The sequence below is a fragment of the Ochotona princeps genome, chromosome 4 (assembly GCF_030435755.1).
Source record: "Ochotona princeps isolate mOchPri1 chromosome 4, mOchPri1.hap1, whole genome shotgun sequence".
NCBI classification, from domain to species: domain Eukaryota; kingdom Metazoa; phylum Chordata; class Mammalia; order Lagomorpha; family Ochotonidae; genus Ochotona; species Ochotona princeps.
Genome location: NC_080835.1, coordinates 27104669 through 27123351, shown reverse-complemented (window position 1 = coordinate 27123351; position 18683 = coordinate 27104669). Strand labels below are relative to the sequence as shown.

Here is an 18683-nt window from a genome sequence, read left to right as displayed (position 1 = left end):
AGCCTGGGCCAGGATGAAACAAGGAGCCAGGAACGAAGTTCAGATCTCCAGCAAGGGGCGGGAGCTCAGGTACTTGAGTCAGAACTGTTATTATCTCCTAGGGTGTGCATTAGCAGGAAGCTGGAAGCTGGAGTGGAGGTGCTCTGATATGGGATGGATGCTGGAAACCATATGTCTGCTCCAGGGCTTGTTGATTACAGGTTCTTGCTGGTCCAGGGGTTTCTTGTTGAGAACCACAGATCTGGATCTTATCGTTGTTGACTTCTTGTTAGTCTTATCTCTGCTTGACGTTATCATCTTTTTACAAAAACCCTTTCCAGACTCCAAGATATAAAGCAGACCCACGAAGTTTCCTTTATTTCCACAATTTTCTTCGTAGTATTTGTCCTTAGCTAACAAAACCAGAGAGCTTAATTTAGAAGTTTGGTTAGACTTTTTAAAAAAAAGATTTACTTTATTTTTATTGGAAAGGCAGATTTACAGAGAGGAAGAAAGAGAGAAAGATCTTCCGTCTGGCGATTCACTCCCCAAATGGCCGCAATGGGTGGAACTGAGCCCATCCGAAGCCAGGAGCCCAGAGCTTCTTCTGGGTCTTCCATGCATGCATGGTCCCAAGGTTTGGGGCTGTTCTTTATTGCTTTCCCAGGCCATAAACAGGGAGCTGGATGGGAAATGGGGCCACCAGGACACGAACTGGCACCCCATGGGATCCCGGCCCATGCAGGGCAAGACTTTAGCCTCTAGGCTACTGCGCCAGGCCCTGGTTAGACATTTTTGTAGAGAGGCTAGTGGAATCTCAGAGACTAAGGCTTTGGTTTTTTTAAGGGTGGGATAGGTCACTCCTTCCTTCCTTCCTTCCCTCCCTCCCTCCCTCCCTTCTTTCCTTCGTATATTTTTATTGGAAAGTCGTGTTTTACTAAGAGAAGGAGAAACAGAAAGAAAGCTCTTCCCATCCGTTGGCTTATTCCCCAAATGGCCACAACAGGTTCAGCTGAGCTGATCTGAAGCCAGGAGCCAGGAACTTCTTCTAGATCTTCCACACCAGTGTAGGGTCCCAAGGCTTTGGGCATTCTCCACTGCTTTCCAAGGCCAAAAGCAGGAAGCTGGATGGGAAGTGGAGCAGCTGGAGTACGAACCAGTGCCCATATGGGATCCCAGTGCATGCATGGTAAGGACTTCAGCCACTAGGCTACCACACTTGGCCTAGAGGCTAAGGTTTTGGAGCTGAAGAATAAAAGGGCTGAGTATTGAGCTGTAGCTGTTATTGTGAAAAATTTCTTAAAACATCTGTCACATGCCATGCATATATAAACTCGTTTTATTGACAAGGCAATTGAGATGCAGCACGGTTAGCTTGTCGTAGGTCACATTGCTGCCAAGTAGAAGAGGCAAGAATGAGACTTCAGTATAGTTAACAGCAAGCTGTTCTAGTTTTCAGGAAAAACTTCTTTCAGGGGGTTGTACGTATAGAAAATAATAGTATAGTATAGTATAAAGTCAGAAGGAGGAGTTTAGTAATGGAGGATGATGAAAAATTATGGGTCTTTGGGGACCTGATATTTATCCCGGGAGGCTATGCTTTCAATTATTTTAAAAATGGGAGTTATTTCCTCGGCATATTTTTGCTGAAAGGTTTTGGAGAAAACTTGGGGCATGGGCTTATCCTCCCTCAGATGGAATAGTTACCATAAGCCATGAAAGAAATTCGGGGATGTTTACTGAGCATCTGTCAAGTTCTGAACACTGACCTTGGATCTTTGAGCTTTCAGTGACAAAAACCAAGATCACTGCCTTGGTGGAATGTATAATGGCTGCTGAGATGAGACAGGAAAAAAATAAGCATAACTATGTAATATTCAGTCTGTGACAAGTGATACAAGAAAGAAAAGCAATGTAAAGAGTAGAAATTGCAGGTCCTGCACGGTGGCCTAGCAACTAAAGTCCTTGCCTTGCATGCAGGATCCCATCTGGGTTGCCGGTTCTAATCCCAGCAGCCCAGCTTCCCATCCACCTCCCTGCTTGTGGCCTGGGAAAGCAGTCGAGGATGGCCCAAAGCCTTGGGACCCTGCACCCGCGTAGGAGACCTGGAAGAGGCTTCGGGTTCCTGGCTTTGGATCAGCTCAGCTCCAGCCGTTGCAGTCACTTGGGGAATGAATCACCAGACAGAAGTTATTTTTCTCTGTCTCTCCTACTCACTGTATATCTGACTTCCCAATAAAATAAATAAATCTTAAAAAAATGAAAATTAATTTACATTCATGGGACACACACTGTGATACAGTGGATAAAGCCAAAGCTGGTGTCCAGTGTGAATGCCAGTTCATGTTCTTGTTACTCTACTTCACATCCAGCTGCCTGCTATTGTGCCTAGGAGGTGAAGATAGACTAAGTGCTTGGGCCCCTGCCACACACATGGAAGACCTGGATGGCTTAACCTCGGCTGTTGTTGCCATCTCAGGAATCAACCAGTGCATGTAAGATCTCTCTGTACCTACCTATCAAATAAATAAAACCACGTATCAAATTAAAATTTTTACATTGAGAAACAAGCTAAATAATTTTGCCATTAATTCAAATGACATACCAGTTTTGTGAAGATCAAACTGCCTGTTCCTTTGTTAACCATGCTTATGAAAAGGTCTTACTTCTTTGTTAAATGTTCACCCCTTATTGCTGCTACTGCTGTTTTAAAATTTCATTTAATTTTTGAAAAGTTTTTGAGGCTGGCATTATAGCAAAGTGGGTTAAGCTGTTGCCTATGAAGAGATATCCCACATGAGCACCTGTTCGGGTCCCAGCTACCCATGTAACAGACCCGGATGGAGTTTAGGATCCCCTTTGGCCCAGCCCAGCTCTGCCGCAGTCTTTGCAGCCATTTAGGGAATGAGCTAGCACATGAAAGATCTCTGTGTCTCCTTCTCTTCCTCTTTGTAGCTGCCTTCCAAATCAATAAATCTTTTAAAAAACAAAAGAATGTTTGTTTTATAAGGTAGGGAGAGTGAGGCAGAGAGAGATCTCTTTCATCAGTTCATTCACAGTAGCCAGATCTGGGCCATTGGAAGCCAGGGACTAAGAACTCTATCCTTGTCTCAACATGTAGGTGGCAGGGGCCCAAGTACTTGGTTCATCTGTACGGTCTTGTCTGAATGGATTAGCAGTACTGCCAGTATTACAGGTGGAAGCTTAACCCACTTTATCACAGTGCTAGTCCCGGTTTTTAATTGTACCAGCCTCCTGGGTGACTGTGTTCTTGGGCTGGTACTGATGGATTCCTAGTTTCCATTCAAACCAGTTTAGCTAAGCCTTTGAAGATCTTTACTGTCTTGGTCAGCAGACAGCATCTGGCACTCTGCTAATATAGAATATGAATGTGAATGGGATGTGGTATAATATGAAGAGTGAGATGGTGTATGGGCCTGGTTTTAGCATATCCACTCATTTTCAACCGTTTTTTGTACTGTGGCCATAAATTTTATCTTTTAATGAAACGTTATTTTGTTGCTCCTTCAGTAGTGGAAGGAATGTTACTATCTCGAGTTTTTGTCCTGTTTCCTCTGTCAGGACCAAGCTTTCCTTGTAGTTTGCATGGGCCTATTGACACTTATGGATTGTGACTATAACATAAGGAGGCTTTCTTAGGCTCTAGTACAATCCTCATTACTCTGTGGTCACTGAACGTTTTTAAATAAGTTGATACAAGGTTTGTGAAGCAAACACAAAAATGTGGATAAGCTGAAAATACGTTTGCTTCGATCTGATTGCATTACATGACTTTTTTATGTTAGGCACTATTATGAGATGAACATTTTCTCTGGTAAAGCAGCTGGTGCTATCCTCCCTTAAAGGACATTACATCTTATTATTTTTTTAAAAGATTTATTTACTTTTAGAACACAGAGTTACAGAAAGAAGGAGAGAGAGGGAATGAGGGAGAAGGAGAGACAGTGAGAGAACTTCCATCTGCTGACTCATTCCCCAAATGGCTGCAATAGTTAGAGCTGGGACATTCTGGCATCAGAAGCTGCCTTTGTATTTCCCATGTGGGTACAGGGTCCCAAGCACTTGGGCCATCTTCCACTGTTTTTTCAGATACATTATCAGGGAGTTGAATTCAAAATAGAGCAGTCAAGACTCCAGTTGGCATCCATATGGGCTGCTGGAACTGCAGGCAGTGATTTTGTTCACTGCACCACAGTACTCCACCACATTAAATTCATTTTAACTTATAGTTTGAGTTTGACCAGAGCCTCAGAGGGATTGGTGGAATCATGCTAAAATAAAAATGTGAACCAGGGCAGGTGTTATGTATCCTATTTTATAGGGCCCCTTCACCTCTGCTTCCAATCCAGTTTTCTCCTAATGTACCAGGTATGCAACAGATCATGACCTGTGCTCGTCAGTCTCTGTCATCTATGTGGGAGAACTGAGTGGAGTTCCTGGCTCCTGCTTCTGTAGTCATTTGAGGAGTGAGCCTCCAGATAGAAGATCCCACTCTCTCTGTGGAATAGACTTTTATTATTATTTTTTTAATGTGAATCATTCAGAAAAATGGGGATTTGGGGATGGGTGTTACAGTGCGGTGGAGTAAGCTGCAGCATAGCAAAACGTCTGTATTGAACTGTGAGTATTGGACTGGCTATTCTGCTTGTAATTCATCTCCCTGCTAATGTATCTGGGAATCCAGCGCAAGTTACCTCAAGTGTTTTGGCCTCATGTGATAGCATAGTGGCTAAACCTTCACCTTGCCTTGCATGCCCTGGGATCCCATATGGACAGTGGGTCATTCCCTGGCTGCTCCACTTCCCATCCAGCTCCCTGCTTGTGGCCTGGGAAAGCAGTCGAGGATGGCCCAAAGCCTTGGGACCCTGCACCCACATGGGAGACCTGGAAGAAGCTCCTGGTTCCTGCCTTCAGATCAGCTCAGCTCTGCCATTGCGGCCACTTGGGGAGTGAACCAGGAGATGGAAGATTCTTCTCCTTGCCTCTGGTTTCTGTAAATCTGCCTTTCCAATTAATATAAAAAAAAAAAAAAAAGATGCCTCACATGTTTGAGCCCATCACCCCTGTATGGAGTTTCAAGCTTATGCATCTCTGATTGTGACCATTTGGGAAGAGGATTGGGTGATAGAAAATGTCTCCGCTTGTCACTGTGCCTTTCAAATAAATAAACCCTTAAAAGCAAAGATTTGTGTTTATAAATTTAGCATGCACATGTAAATGCACGTTTATAAATTTAGCATGCACTGTGATTAAACTTTCTTTATTATGGTTTTTATAATTTATGAATACTTTTTCAGATAAAAAATGAAGTAGCTTTCAAATCCTATACATAGAAAACACAGATTCATTTATTTTCAATTTATTTCTTAGAAGTTTTCATCTTTCTGACCATCCAGTGGCTTTTAAAACTTAGTGGCATTTTGTTTCTTCTGCATTCCCCAAGTGTTATTCAAGAATTGGGCAACAGCCTTCTTCACTGGTGACTGCTTGTTGTTGATGGGCAGGAACGTCGTTATAGCAGTTCTGTTGATTCCTGGGCCGTATAATGCTCCCAGCACAAAGGCCTTGGCTGCCTGCTATCTCGCGTCTCTCAGTTCTTGTTTCTTGAACTACAGGGCCACAAAGCTTTTATTCTGCCTGATCCTGCAACTCCAAGCGCCGCCATCCCATAAAGCAGTAGAGGCAGGCGTTGGGACCCTGCACCCACGTGGGAGACCCAGAAGAAACTCCCTGGCTTTGGATCTGCTCTACTGTTGGGGAGTGAACCAGCAGATGGAAGATCTTTATCTTTTCTTCTCTGAATAAATCTGCCTTTTCAGGAAAAATAAATAAATCTTAAATTGCTTTGAGAAACACTGCATGAGTTGCATAACTCTGTGTACTGTGAAGATGTAGAAGTCAAAAAAATAGTGGCACCCAAATTATCTTTAACTGCATTTTCTGGAGATGTTTGTAATACTCTTCAAACAAAGGAAGCTAAAATGAAACATTTGGTTGCATTAGTATGTTGTGTTATGAGGAGTAATCAGCTATGTAGTTTTAGAAAGTTTGGTTGCTTTCATATTTTGGAAAGGTAGAGCAGCACAGTGATCCACTGGTTTATTCCCCAAATGCCCACAACATTCAGGGTTAGGCCCAACTGAAGCCAGGGCTTGGGAACTCCCATGTCTGTCTTCCAGTGTGCGTGGCAGAGGCCTACACTTGGGCCATCTTCTGCCGCCTTTGCAGATGCGCTGGGAGGGAGCCTGATTGGATTGAGGCAGCTGGGATTCAAATGAGCAATCCAGAAGGGGATGCCTGTGTTGTAAGTGGTGGCTTACTTTAAATAATAATTTAAAATCTTTAAAAAGCATATCTGGATATTACAGGTGGTTAATAATATGCAACAGTTTGAGCCACTAAACAGTTTGCTTTGACAGATGTGTTTCTTTTAAAAGAAAAGCATTGCAGAAGATTAATTGGAGTTGGGGAAAGTAGGACCTGGAAATTTTCTTTGTTTAGAGGGAAGATTAATAATTCGAGTGGTGACAGAAAAGGAAGACAATCAGATGGGATTTTGGAATGGTGTTGAATCCAGGCTTGATGTCTCTTGTCCTCAAGGACGGAGCCAAGCATGTGCCACAGCACTGTCGCATCTCATTATTTGCTTGAGAAACAATAGACAAACCCTCAGTTGCTTTAGTGTTGGCAGTTTTTCTTGGACATCTGTTACAAATGCCAAAATCTGTCTCTTTGTTGTGAATCCTGTTTAGAGCTGATAGACTGGTTTTTGTATATTATCTACCACTGTACTAGACAGAAAATTTCATTTCTTTGTAACCAACTTAATAAGCAATATCATTTGTATAATATAAAATAGACTTTTGGTAAAAAAAATCAGTAACTTATGATATATATATATATATAGCAGTTAAATAAACCAAAAAGTCATACTTGATTTAATAGTAACGTTGGTAGAAGGTTTCAGTTGTACCTCTTTTTTTTTTTAAAAGATTGATTTCTTTTATTACAAAGTCAGATATACAGAGAGGAGGAGAGACAGAGAGGAAGATCTTCCATCCAATGATTCACTCCCCAAGTGACCACAGCGGCTGTTGCTGTGCTGATCCAAAGCCAGGAGCCAGGAACCTCTTCCTGGTCTCCCATGTGGGTGCAGGGTCCCAAAGCTTTGGGCTGTCTTCAACTGCTTTCCCAGGCCACAAGCAGGGAGCTGGATGGGAAGTGGAGCTGCCGGGATTAGAACCGGCGCCCATATGGGATCCTGGTGTGTTCAAGGCGAGGACTTTATCTGGGCCACCGGGCCCAGTTGTAGCTCTTTTATACCAGTTACCAACTGGGGGCTCTGTAGGAAACAATTTCACTCAGATGATTGATCTGAGGCCACTTTCAACGTCTGTTTTTGTAGTTGTGCGTGGGTAAGAGCACCACAGCAGGTGGCAGGGGTGTAAGCACCTGGGCCATCACACTGAAGTGGCAGCAATTAGGAAGTCACTTCCCTTAAGGAGACAACGTGGGAACTCAGCTGCTGCGGTTGTTTAGGGATGGAGCATGGGCCAGCACCTTGGGGAAGGGACAGGTGATTCTCATACCACTCTCATGATGGTGTGTAGACCCTAGCTCTAATAGACCAAGAGATGCTTACTAATAGTAGAAGTTAACCAAGCTTTGTGAGGCAATCTTAAAAATGAGCATATTGGGGACAAGCTTTGTGGCGTAGTGGGCTGTTTGGGATGGCCACATTCCATTTTGGAGAGCCTGGGATGGGAGCAAGTCCTGCCTCCGCTTTCCCTCCATCCTTCTGCCAGTGAGCCTGTCCAAGTGCTTGCCACCCTCATGGGAGTCCAGGACGGAGTTTTTGACTCCTGGCTTTGGCCTTTCCCGAGCCCATGGCTGTTGTAGGCATTTGAGAAATGAACCAAAGGAGGGAAGTTTTCCTTTCCGTGTCCCTCTGCCTTTATGATAAATAAGTAAGTAAACATTTTTTTAAAAAAATCAGCATATTAGGGCCCTAAGAAACTAAAAAATTCAGTAGATTCAGTGGTATTCAAATCTAGACCTAATTGACTCCTGTTACTTTTTAAAAATGAGTACTATTTTTGATTTTCATCTTCATATGATTTTCCCATTTTAAGTGTACAGTGAGAGATTTTTAGTATATTTACAACTGTATTGCCACAATCTAAGAGCATTTTCATGACCCCGAGAAGATACCTCATGCCCATTTGTGACTGTATTCACATTTAGCCTTGTGTAATGATTAATCCATTTTCTGTCTCTAAAGATTGGTCTTTCCTGGACATTTCCTGTAATGGGGGAATAAAGTTTTTTTTAGATTTATTTTTATTGGAAAGTCAGATTTACAAACAGAAGGAGAATCTTATGTCTCCTGGTTCATTCTCCAAGTGGCCACAAAGGTTGGAGCTGAGCCGATCTGAAACCAGGAGCCAGGAGCCAAGAACCTCTTCCAGGTCTCCCACACAGGCCCTGGATCAGCATATGAGAGGCTGTGTGTCAGGCAACAGCTTCAGGCACTGTACCGCAGAGCCAGCTCCTGTTTGGTATTTGAGTTCTGGTTATTGGGGGTTTGCCTTAATATGCTCTCTTCAAGGAGGATTTTGCTGATCACTGTGTCCTCTTTATTCTGTCTCTGAACCCTTTTTTCCTCTACATTTATTTGGTAGAATTTAATTATTAGTTTATTTCCTTGTATTTGTTACCCACTGAACAACTTACATGTAACTTTCTCAGGACACTTTCCTTGTCTTTCTTACTGTTGTAACCCTGGGTTTTGCTTGTTGCCTGATACTTGCTGAATGTAGGAATGGATTTTATATAATCTGCCATGTATTTGCTTTATTCTGTTTCACAGGCTAGACACTTGTATATTGTTTAATCCTTCAATAATAAATGGGTCACAATGGCAGAAACTTTGCCATGTGCGTGCTTTACATTAAGCCCGTTACATTTATATACTTAAATACATATGGACTTAAAGTTCTTCCTTGAAGAAAATATAGTTTTTAAATTGTGAGACAAGAGATAACATGCACTCCCATATGTGATAATTTACTGTCCAAATGCCTACCATTGCGTGGGTGGTACAAAAGTAATTATTGAGCTATCATTGCTGCCTCTCAAGGTCTGCATTAGCAGGAAATGAGAGCCAGAAATCGGACCCTGGCTCTCTAGTATGGGACGTGGGCATCTTAACCACTAGGCCAAACAACCTGCTTTTTGGTAGGAATTTTAAACAGCGTTTGGTATAATGGTCAAGATGCCGCTTGGAATGTCTGCATGCTATGTTGGAGCATTTGGGTTTAGATTGATTCCAGTTTCCCTGTAAAGTATCGGGGTCTCCTGTCCCGCAGAAGAAATCACCCAATACTCCAGACTCTGTATCAAGAGGCACTTTATTCTTCCAACCAGTCCGTTTCCCAGTCAGTCGACTCGACTTCTACTACCTCCCGTTTGTCTCTGCTTCATTCCCCAATCTCCTCATCGCCCCCAGTCTTCTGTCTGTCTGTCTGTCCGTCCCAGTTGTACCCTGTCCTCTGTCTCAGTCCGTCCGTCCGTCTCCGTCTTCTTCTTCCTGTCTTGTCCCCATTCTTCCTGGAACCCCCACCGCTAAATACAATCTTAGTCCAATCAGCTTAAAGGTCACTTTATGATTGGCAGCAGGCACGCCAATCATAGCTCTGATCACGCGTAGCACACGCGCTAACCATGCAGCTATGGGCCAATCAGAAGGCACTTCCTGAAACCTGTGTACTGCCAAGCTCCGGGGGCGATCAGCGGTCTCAGCGCCATCTTAGGGCACACGTGCAGTGCTCCCGACAGTAAAGCACACCCTGGGGGGCTCTAGATGATGCCACAAGAAGTTAAGTGCCTGCCACCCTGTTTTCTGATGTCAGTCTGGCCCAGCCCTGAGTGTTGCGGGCATTTTAGGAATACACTAGTGGATGAAGACTTTTCTGTCTCTCTTTTAGATAAGTAAATAAAATTTACAATTAAAAAAGTTTTAAACAAAAATGATAGACTCAAAGCTACATAGAATAAAAATCACTTTGGACATAGACCTTAAATTATGATTTACACATAACTTCTTTGTTTCTTTTTTTTTTTAAAGATTTATTTATTTTATTACAAAGTCAGATAAACAGAGAGGAGGAGAGACAGAGAGGAAGATCTTCCATCCGATGATTCACTCCCCAAGTGAGCCGCAACGGGCCGGTGCTGCTGGGATTAGAACCGGCACCCATATGGGATCCCGGCGCGTTCAAGGCGAGGACTTTAGCCATTAGGCACGCCCCCTTTGTGCCATTTATAACTGCTTTTTTGCAGTTGCTTTTCTGTTTTGCCTCTGGCTTCTGGTCCACAGACTTCCAGAGCTAGAGGGTGAAAGAGGAAATGATGTTACAATATAATTAATTATGTACAAATTTTGTTATGTTTGTTTTGTCAATTTCCATTTGTCATATCTTACCTCAGTATTTAATGCCCCCCCCCATGGATTTATAGATATTTTATTTAAAAGGTAGATTTAGAAAGGAGATCTCCATCCACTGGTTTACTCCCAAAATAGCCTCAATGGCCAGAGCTGGACTCATCTGAAGCTAGGAGCCTCAGGTCTCCCTTGTGGATGCAGGGTCCCATGGACTGGGGCCATCCTCTGCTGCTCTTCCAGGACATAATCAGAGAGCTGGATGGGAAGTGGAGCAGCCAAGATATGATCTGGCACCCACATGGGATGCCAGCACTAGTAGGTGGAGGATTAGCTTGCTATGCCATCACCCCAGACCTTATAAAGATTTTGAGGTAAAGAATATGTGATGAATGAAGTAAAAATATTAGTTTTAATTCAGAACATTAGAACTGTCAGGCCCCACGTGGTAGCCTAGTGGCTGAAAGTCCTCACCTTACATGTTTCTAATCCCAGCTACCCCGCTTCCCATCCTGCTTGTGGCCTAGGAAAGCAGTGGAGAATGGACCAAAGCCTTGGGACCCTGCATCCGCGTGGGAGACCCGGAAGAAGCTCCTGGCTCCTGGCTTTGGATTGGCGCAGCACTGACCATTGTGGCCTCTTGGGGAATGAATCAATGGATGGAAGATTTACCTCTCTCTCTCCTCCTTTATATCTGACTTTTCAGTTTTAGAAAAAATAAATCTTTAAAAAGAACTGTAAAAAGTGCTAAACTTTATAAAACACTTACTTTGCTCAAAGTCTTGTGGCATCTATTTACAGAATCTGGACTGGAATTTTAGGCTCCTGGTTACAACCCAGGGTTCTTATCCTCACCTCTGAAAAGTTGAGGTATGACAAAGTACTATAAAACCTTAAATAGAATTCTGTTTTTATTCTAGTTTTCAGTGACTAAATTCTTTAACTCAAAGAAGAGTTACTAAAGGTAAAATTAATTCATTGTATGCTTAACCTGTGTAATACTTATGTACAAGTTCTGGCTTGTTTAACTAGGATTTAACATATTTCGTGGAATTTGGCTAACTTGGAATGTGTTTTATGTTTTAAGCATGAAAGATATAAATGTAGACTATTCAGTATGCTTATAGATTATGAATATCTGTACATAAGTCATAAGTTATTCTCAGGAATAGATTTAAAAACTTTTTTAGGATCATATACTATCTTCACTGCTATTTTAGATGAGATTTTTTTTGTCTCATTTGCCTTTATAGCTTAATTTTGTTAGATAAAAGTTTTGGAGAAAGTGTTGACAATGGTACATGAATAACTAAATTGGCTTTTTTGGTTGTTTTGCTTTTGAGAAAATAACTTTTTTCTTACTGTGGAATGTAATTTGCAGTAACTGAAGGAAATGATACTTTTCGCTGAAAAATTCTGACTCTGCTTATTTTCAAGACTAAATTCAGTTTTATGCTAGCCTGGGCAATATGAAGATTATGGCAAACCCCATTTCTTATTCCTCCTGTGTAGCCAGCACCTAAGTCATGTTTAGAATATACATGTGATGAGAGTCCTCTGTGTCCCCGCCTTCCCAGGGCTTGTGAGTTGGAAAGGCCTACGCTGACTTACAGTAGGTCTGATCTTAAATAAATGCATATTTAATCAAAGGCAATTTGAAGACCACATTTTGAGGCATATTTCTTTTTTATGGGGGATTAAAATGAAATCTAGCTTTTGTTTTTAAAAATGAACAGCTTTGGGGCTACACACCAGCACCTGCAACACTATGGTCCCAAATGAGTGCTTGTTTCTGTCCCAGCTGCTTCACTTCCAATCCAGGTATGAGTGTGTGTAAAACAGCATAAATAGGATTCAGTGATATCAGTTGGTTTCATGATACCTATTGAGGGTTTGGGGACACATAGCCCATGTGTGACTGCACCTGGAGTGAACAAACAATTTATACAGAGTAACCTAACCTTTTACATATATTATTGGTGGGAATACAAAATGATTTAGCCATGTTGGAAATCGGGTAGTCTATGTAATGTTAACCATATACTACCATATGTGACTCGGGCGTCTTACGTATTTACCACAGTGAAATGAAATGGTGACTTTCACTGTATGCAAGCTATAGCAATTTTTTTTTAATTATTTGTATTGGAAAGTCAAATTTACAGAGAGTAGGAGAGACAAAGATCTTTCATTGCTGGTTCATTCTCCAAGTGGCCACAATGGCCAGAGCTGTTCCAATCCAAGGCCAGAAGCCAGGAGCTTCTTCTGGTCTCCCACACAGGTGCAGGTCCTAAGGCTTTGGGCCATCCTTTACTGCTTTCCTAGGCCACAGGCAGGGAGCTGCAAGTGAAGTGGAGCAGTCAGGATATGAACCTGTGCTCATGTGGGATCCCAGTGCTTGCACGATGCATGGCAAGGACTTTAGCCACCAGGCTGTTGTGCCAGTCCTTATACCTCCTTTTTTCTTTTTTTTAAAAGAATGTATAATGTATATGTTTGAAAGGCAGATTTACATAGAGAAGAAAAGATGGAGAAAGAGTTCTTCCATCTGCTCATTTACTCCCCATGTGGCCACCATGGCCAAAGCCAAGCTGTTCTGAAGCCAGGAGTTTCTTGTGGGTCTTGCATGAAGGTACAGAGTCCCAAAGACTTGGACCATCCTCTGCTGTCCTTCCACACCATATACAGGGAATTGGATCAAAATGGAACACTCAGGACACAAACTAGCACCCATATGGGATGTTGACACTTGAGGCGAATGCTTAGCCTGTTGAGCCATGGTGCCGGCCCTAAAAGTAAACATTGACCCTTTCTTTCTTTATATTATACTATGCTTTAAAAATTTTTTTTCAGAATAATTAACAGATCCAAATTTAAAAGCAAAACCTAATGTACAGAAAAAAGCATAGAAACTGTAGTGGCTTTGAGATCGGTAAAATTTTCTTTTTCTTTTTTTAAGATTTTCATTTTTAAAATTTGGTTTTTTAAAGGTAAAGTGGCAGAGACACGAAGAAAAAAATTTTAATTTACTGGTTTGTTCACCAGATGATCCCATGGCTGCAGCTGGACCCTGGCCAAGGCAAGAGCCTGACATTCCAGGCAGATCATTCCAGGCAGAGCTCTCATGGAGGTGCTGGGAGTCAAGACCCTGCAGCATCTCCCGCTGCATTCCCAGGAGCATTAGTAAGACGGGTTGGAAGCGGAATAGCCAGGACCTGAGCATTCCAACATGAGATCTAAGTGTTGCAGGCAGTGGTTTAGCCTGCTACAGTGCTAAATGTAGTGTAAACCACCATTAAGTACTGTTTTTTTTTTCTAGAATGACTAAAATTAAGAACCCTGAAAAGATTAAGTTGATACAAAAGGTCTGTATGACAAATGAGGGAAGATGAAGAAATGTATGTTAGGTTTGTATTGGAGTTATCAATACAAAAAAGACAAGTGTTGCCTGTCTGTGTCTACCAAAAGGGTATGGAAGCAATGAAAGTAAAGGAATTAAATACTTGGTTTTACCAGAAAGGTTCCTTATATAAATGGTTGATTTGATGTCTGGAACAGGGAAAATATCAAATAAGTTTGAAAGCCTTATGCTATCATAATGATTGAAGTACCAGTAAGGACGTGTCATAAAGTCCCACTTCCCAAGGTATAAACTGAATATCAAGAGTCTACAATGCAAGCATTGCATATGGATGCTGGTTTTATGCTCAGCTGTTCTACTTCTGTTCAAGCTTCCTGCTGATGTGCCTGGGAAAGCTGCATAGGATGGCCAAGTGCTTGGGTCCCTGCACCCACTTGGGATGCCGTGAAGAAGGTCCTGACTCAGTTTCAGCCTGACCCAGCACTGGCCATTCTGGCCATCTTTGCAGTGGACCAACAGATGGATGATATCTTTTTGTTTCTCCCTGTCTGCAACTCTGTTTTTCAAATAAATGAAAGTCTGCAATGATAAATTATTGAAATATACATATACTTCTTGGAAAGTACACTGGTATTATAAGCATGAGTCAAAGGAAAAATAAGTTCATTTTTATCTGGCAGAAGAATGCTAACTTATAATACTGAAAGCATGACAATCAAAGTAGAAAAGGTAACTACACGGTTCTGGAAGAGATTACCGTAACTCTTTGAAGTTTGGTATCACTAGTAATGAAGCAGACTGACATTATGTGCTTTTTTATGTGGTGTAATAAGTACACAACATCATTTACACATTTCTCTTGAGGTTTGGGATATCCTACAATTTAACTGACTTCAACTTTAAAAAAAAACTTTAAAAAAAAGTTGATCAGTTCTTTAGCCTAGCTGTTAAGCTGTCCTACATTGTAGTGTCCTAATTTAAGTCCTTGTTCTGACTGTTGAATCCAGCTTCCTGCAGTTAAGATGCTGGGAAGCATCGGTGATGACTGAAGTGATTGGGCTTTAGCAACTGTGCAAGACACCTAGATTGAATCCCTGGTTTCTGGCTGAGGATCTGGCCCTGGCTCAGTCCTACCTGTTATAGGCAGATCGAACTAGCAGATCGAACCAGTTCCATGTGTTTGTCTCTTCCTCTCAAACTAAAACGTATATTTAAATCAGTGTCATACAACCAAGACGATGGGAACATGGGATTAGAACCGGAGTAGAGTTATAATCCTTTTAATTTTTTTTCATTTTATTTGAAAGGTAGAGCAACTAACCCAGAGAGATGTTCTTAAGGTTCACTCCTTAAGTGCCAGCAGCACCTGGAACTGAGCAAAGCTGAAGTCAGAAAGAACTTGACCTTGGTCTCCTAGTCGGTTTGTGAGAAGGACCCAAACACTTAAGCCTTTATTTGCCTGGCTGTCAGGCTGTACTTGACCAGGACAGCAGGAAACTGGATTGGAAGCAAAGTAGCAGAATGTAAACCAGGCACCTTGATTGAGTTGCAGGGGCTAAAAGGTTCCTGCCTCAGGCACAATTTTTTTTCTTAAAGATTTATTTATTTATATTATTGGAAAGTCAGATTTACATAGAGAAGGAGAAACAGAAAGATGTTCTGTGTTCTGGTTCACTCCCATAGTGTCTGCAATGAGCAGAACTGAGCCAATCCAAAGTTAGGAGCCAGGAGCTTCTTCTGGGTCACCCAGGCTGTTGCAGGGTGCCGAGGCTTTCGGCCATCCTCTACTGCTTTCCCAGGCCCCTCGCAGGGAGCTGGATGGGAGTTCATGAACCTGTGCCCATATGGGATCCCAGTGCATGGAAGGAGAGGATTTAGCCACTAGAATATCCTGCTTGGCCCTCAAGTACAATGCTTTTTTGCTTGTTTGTTGTTTGTTTTGTTTTGTTTTCACATTCTCTTTCCTTCCTCTGTCTGGGGAACGGGAGAGATAAGAGGAGAAGCCACACCCAGCCTCCCAACTATCCCAGGGTCCCCAATGTGGGGCATGCTCCTAGGGTCCTGCTCAGTGGTTCCAATAATTCAACAGTTCTGTATTGTTGCTGATCTTGCCATTCCTGTCATGATGAAATCTCTCCAGACTCCACTGGCTGATATAGTCCACCTTAGAGACTGCTTGCCCAGGTACTCACTGCCAACACTTGGCTGGGGTAGTTGATTGATTTGTTCTGTCCTCCATCCTCCATTATGGTACCAGGTGTCCTGCAAGCTGCAGTGTACTACCATATCCTCCATGTGCTTGTGGATATGCTGGCCACTGCTCTGTTTAAGCCACTGAGGAGGCCCAGCTCTGGCACATGCATTCCACAGTCAGACTGAAACCTGCAATTGTCTCCATGGTTGGAGTTCTGAGTCCAGTGGTTCAGTTGGGGGGATTCCAAAGAAACTTCATCTGACGTGATCTCTGACCTGATTCTTGTGTGTGCATGCCAATGCAGGGTCTGGCAGAGTCCGTCACCCAAATCTGCCTTCGTGCACAGTGTTAGTTGCAATTGCTGGGTCGGTTGTCTCCAGCCCTATCTCCTACACAAACCAATGGATGTTGCAGCCTAGCCCGATCCTGCCCACCATACACTTGGCCCCCACACAAACCAGTGGGAGTAGTAGCCTAGTCATAGCACCCCGCAATAACCCCCACCAGACCCACACCCTGCCCTGGTTCCCATGCCTACCAGTATGTACAGCCGACTGCTCCAGTCTGTCTCATATCCCATTAAGCTCTCATACATGTGTCAATGGGTATTAAAGTCTAGTTCAACCCAACCAGCCCCACTGTCCAGCCCACACATGTGCTGGCAGGTGCTACTCTCTGTCTAGCCATGCCTGTCCCAGTCCTGGTTCTCTTGCTCTCCCATGGGAGTGGCAACCCAAGAAGCAGGTGCCCACTGTTTCCCCTACTGGGCCCACTCCCACTCCCGGATCTTGTACTCTCCAGGTTGTACTACAGTTTAGCTCAACCGTTTGCCACCCATGCCAGCATCTGTTAGCTGATGCAGTGGCAAACCCCAACCAACCCACACCTACTCTGGCTTGTGCATGTACCAGTAGGTACATTATGCCTAGCCTTTCTTGTCCCCGATCCAGCTTACATGCAGGCCAACAGGTGTTGTAGCCCTGCCCAGTCTGGTCTCATGCTCACCAGTGGGAATAGTCGCCCAGCAGGGGAACTCCCTGCAGCCCCTCTACCGGGTTCGCCCACTCTCCCCCTGGTCTTATGTGTGCTGGTTGGGCACTGTCACCCAGTCTGGCACAGCCCGCCACACCTCAGCATTCAACAGTGGGTGCTGTAACCTGGCCCAGCCAAGCCTATCCCCAGTTCCAGCTCACGCTGGTCAGGACTACAGCATAGGCCAGCCCAGCCATCCCTGGGTTCCTGCCCTAATGTGAACTGGCTGGTATTACAGCCTGACCTGGCATGACCCACACACCATTCTATCTCTCAGATTTGCCAGTTGATGCTATGAACTTGGCCTGGCCAGTCTTGCCCCCGACCTGAGCCAAAGGTAAGCCTGTGGGTACTGTAACCTGGCTTTGTCTGGGCTGTTCCGTTTCTTGGTTCTTGGGCTCACCTGCAGGGACTGTGTCCTGACAGAGGAGTTTCCCAAGCTCCTCCATTAGAACCTCTCCCAGTGCCAGATCTCGCTCACACTGGTGGATCCATGGGCCAGCCTTACCTAATCCACCTCCTGTCCTAGCAGGAACAGTAGCCTTTCCTGACTGGCCCTCACACATTTCTGTTCTTACTGTTGGGTGCTACAGTCCAGCCAAGCCTAGTCCACATCCAGACACAGTTCATGCATGGCTCAGCAGGAGCAGAGCCCTAGCCCAGCCCATCCTACACCCATCCTGGTTCTTACGATCACAAGTTGGTGCTGGAGTCTAGCCCAGTCTGGTACACCCCAGACCCAATCCATACTTGGAAGCACAGTTCTTAAGTTAAAGGGAATAACCAAATTAAATTCTTGAGTTTTGATTAGATTCTAGTTAGAAAAGCTTACGACTCCAGATATTTTAGCGACAACTGAAGAAGTTGGAATATGTTTTCTATGTTACATAATTATTAGTATTAAATTTCACTAAATGCAATAATGATACTTGATTAAATAAGAGAAGGTATAGTTTTAGGAGAATCTCCTAATTTTTGGGAAACATAGCTTAAGTATTTAGAATTACATTGTAATGAGGCGTTTAAACTTCCAGCACCCTACCAGCTGCTGGTGGGCCTCAGGACAGGGCATCTGGCTCGGATCCCAGACGCCAGCCACCATCTGCATGTGGTGAGCTGTCCCCAGGCGGCCAGTGCGTCATTTGGCGCCAGGCTCTGCCTGCTGGCCGCCTGGCCGGGAAGCTCTGGGGTTTTGGTTCTTTATTTTTTTTTTTTTAAAGATTTATTTATTTTGTTACAAAGTCAGATATACAGAGAGGAGGAGAGACAGAGAGGAAGATCTTCCATCCGATGATTCACTCCCCAAGTGAGCCGCAACGGGCCGGTGCTGTGCCAATCCAAAGCCGGGAACCAGGAACCTCTTCCAGGTCACCCACGCGGGAGCAGGGTCCCAAAGCATTGGGCCGTCCTCCACTGCTTTCCCAGGCCACAGGCAGGGAGCTGGATGGGAAGTGGAGCTGCTGGGATTAGAACCGACGCCCATATGGGATCCGGGGCTTTCAAGGCGAGGACTTTAGCCGCCAGGCCATGCCGCCGGGCCCGGTTTTGGTTCTTTAAATCACTGCTTAGGTAGCTCCAGGCTGAACCCACTGTGCTTCTGGGATGTGAGTCAATCCTAAAGATTCCCAATGACAGTAACTCTTCCTTGGAAGAAC

General features: G+C 43.7%; 1 protein-coding gene across 5 annotated transcripts in view; it reads left to right on the top strand.

Moving 5' to 3' along the window:
• Positions 1-18683, top strand: part of QSER1 (glutamine and serine rich 1) — a 72299-nt gene that overhangs the window by 9631 nt on the left and 43985 nt on the right. Inside the window, exon 1 of one of the 5 annotated variants that reach the window (XM_058663209.1) lies at positions 11247-11405. The exons of the other annotated variants lie outside the window; for them this stretch is intronic. The gene's annotated coding sequence lies outside the window, so the exon portion shown is untranslated. Of the gene's footprint in view, positions 1-11246; positions 11406-18683 lie in introns of those variants that run through there. 5 annotated transcript variants of the gene reach the window in all.